Source organism: Brienomyrus brachyistius, unplaced genomic scaffold, assembly GCF_023856365.1.
Source record: "Brienomyrus brachyistius isolate T26 unplaced genomic scaffold, BBRACH_0.4 scaffold33, whole genome shotgun sequence".
NCBI classification, from domain to species: Eukaryota; Metazoa; Chordata; class Actinopteri; order Osteoglossiformes; family Mormyridae; genus Brienomyrus; species Brienomyrus brachyistius.
The window spans coordinates 409,492-412,555 of NW_026042308.1; the positions used below are offsets into that span (position 1 = coordinate 409,492).

At 43.2% G+C, this 3,064-nt stretch overlaps 1 long non-coding RNA gene across 1 annotated transcript; it reads right to left on the reverse strand.

The window, feature by feature from the left end:
- Positions 1–272: 272 nt before the first annotated feature.
- On the reverse strand, positions 273–1,720 carry LOC125721515 (uncharacterized). The gene is made up of 3 exons (XR_007385791.1): positions 1,615–1,720; positions 631–1,126; positions 273–504 (listed from the first exon to the last, which is right to left on the reverse strand). It is a non-coding gene; the product is annotated as an uncharacterized LOC125721515 (long non-coding RNA).
- Positions 1,721–3,064: the final 1,344 nt, after the last annotated feature.

Here is a 3,064-nt window from a genome sequence, read left to right on the forward strand (position 1 = left end):
TGTGAGTGTTTGCGCCCTGCAGAGTGTTGACTCCTGCCCAGGGTTGGTTCCTGCCTACGCCTGTTGTTCCAAGGACAGGCTCCGGTCCCCCCCGCGACCTCAGTTTGGCTTGCTGTCTCCCCGCTTGGTTTTCTTTGGTTTACGTCTTCACTAGCCCCCTTGTTGCTTTGACTTGTGTGTATGTTATGTATGTGTGATTGTATTGCTGCATAGGGAGTGACTGCTATTTTGTTTTGCAAGTGTGTGTTGGACTCTGTTTATTTGGTCAGGGAGTGAGGTGGAGTGTTTGTCTTTTGGTTTCCTTTTCTTTTGCACTTAGGCAAGGGCGTAGATTTGCTCTGGACATTGGTGGGGACCTATGACTCCACCCCCTCAATGCCTATTGCTCCTATATGAAGGAGCCAAAAACATGCCTTCGCCTCTCGTTAACAGAACATTCAGATTCACCTCCTGTGACCTTGCCTCTTCACCTGAACTACAACATGGCTGATCTGCTTCTGTCCCCTAATAAAAAAACATTGAGGGATTCCTTATGGGCATTGACAGAGAATGCCTCAGCCTATTATTGGTAACAATGTTAAATCTCAGGATAACTAGGTATAATAATATCAAGTCATCCTTCAACATCACCTGTGACCCCTTCTCTCCATCACTGTCTGATACACAGCACAGTTGTTTAGGTTCTGTCACCTGACAAAACAGGATAAACACATGCCATTTAAACAGCAATCATTTTATTTCACTTTTTCTGAGTCTTAGTGTGCAAATCTCGAATCAAATCATTAATGTTTGCCAAGTCAGTGAATGCATTTTAAAAACTATTTGTGCAAAGTGGATTGTCTATTGGTGAACTGTCAATAAAATTCTAGCCATGGCAATATTATTGTGACACTGCCCACAAAAAGGGGAAAGGAATCCAGAAATGCGTTTCACAGCGCTCTTTAATAACGGCACTGGAGACGGGTTAGAGGGAACAGGCTGAAAGAATAGTCGAGGTCCAAAGGCGTGGGTCTGAAGCCGGGGAATCCTTCCTACACGGGGGCACAGGACTGGAACACACGGGGAAACGGGAACAGGACTTGCCGGGCTCAGCAGGAGAGAAGACGGGTCAGGTTCGGGAACGGGTCTGGGAAGAGGGCGAGGACAAGGTAAGGTAAGCACACAAGGCAGACGGAATGGGTACAGGGATTCAGGAAAACGAGAGACGAGAAAACGCTCAGTAAGGCACAAACTCATTGGCTCAATACTTCGCGGCGTCCTGCGGCTGGTCTGTGTCTTTTGACTGTTCGATAATTAGGCACGCTGCGTCGTACCTTGTGGGGTCCGCCCCTGTGGGCGTGACAATTATTATGTAGCATATCAATTTCTTTCACAAAACTGATTTCTGACAAATAGTCGTCATTAGATTAGGAGAACTGACAGGGATCATATTTATACTTTTACATTTAGCTGTTTAATCTGCTGTTAGTTTTAAGTCCGTATTCACAGACTATAGCCTGCCCTGCTATAATGAATGTGTGTCAAAGCGGTAAAAAAAAAAAAAAAACCACTAGCATTAACGTTAACTGTTGTCGTGACTTTGATGGATTCACTAGCGAACTTGACGTGACTTACACTTTTCTTTGAAAAAAAGCTCCTTATGTCCAGCTTCTTTTTTTTTGCTGCCGCCATCCTCACATGTGTCACCACACCCAACACACCTTCTTGCACGGGGAAAAAATCCACTGCATTTGGCGCTGCTTGTATCTGAACGCAGCCACAGCCTCTCACATGATAGCAGGGAAATGCACAGCCAATCAAAATGTTCATATGTGTTTTGGGGGCGGGAGGACTCAAGGAGAGAACGTGATTTATCCCTTTCTGCGTGTCTAGGTTAATGTTGACAGCACGATTGTTTTTTTTTTTTTTTAAGTGGATTAAATTATTGGTGGGGACATTTCAATGGTCGGAGGATATTGGTGGGGACACATCCCCTCCGTCCACCCTAAATCTACGCCCCTGCACTTAGGTGAGATTAGCTGTGGGTCGCACTTGATAGTTGGGGATTTTGTTTGTTATTTTGGCTGTGGTCACTCCCAAAGTCTTTTGCACCGGGTTATTTGTTCAGTGTCAGTATTATACATGAAAAAAAATGAAAATACAAAAAATATCCCTTTGTCCACTGGTGTTCCCTTCTTTCCCTCACCCTGTTTGTCCCTTTATCCCATTCCCCTTTCCCGTGAATACTGTTACACTCCAACCCTAGACAGGATATCAAAACAGCATCTTACCTATAGTTTTAAAAGAGATGAGGGATATTAATCATTGACCTTTATCTTTGCTATTTCAGAAATCCGTATCTGCTACCTTGTGACTGGAAGTATACACTGTAAAAAAAGGCAAAATTTGTCACAGTTTTAAATGATTTTATATCAGCCAATTTGACTACAGTATAATTATTTTTTTCCTCTTATGTTAAATGACAGAAAAGTTTTATCAAAACTACATTGCATAACTGGCATCGTAGTACTGATTAGCACCGATTCAGACATCCCGATGAACAAATATGAAGTTCATTTAAACTGTGGTACCTTAAATCCGTCAAGTTACCTCGATAAGCCAGTAACCCTGATTCGTAGTATAGGCCACTGATCACAAGCACTCTGTGTAAACGTATTGTTTAACCGGCGCTGTTGCATTACCAGGGTGAGAGGTTGACTTGCTGGTTAGCTATAAAAACAGACGTTAGTGCAACTCCACGTTAATGGTGCAGTCATCATGGCTTATAAATGCTTATTATTGTTCATCATTGTTTGTGTCAGTAACGATAACATAAACAAGGTTAGGCACCAGGAGAACATCATTGGCTCTTGCATCGATTACTTTTCCCGTAACACCCTTTAGATTGTTTCCCTGAAGGGCAGCAAACCGACAATTTCGGTGTGATTGAGCTGATCACGTGTGCATGGGGAGGGAATGCGGACCTCATGACCTTCCCGGCGAGCTCAGCACATCCAGCATCGCTTCGCAAATACAATCAAAATGTTTTATCTTTATTCACACTTTCTATCTTTATTCATTATCT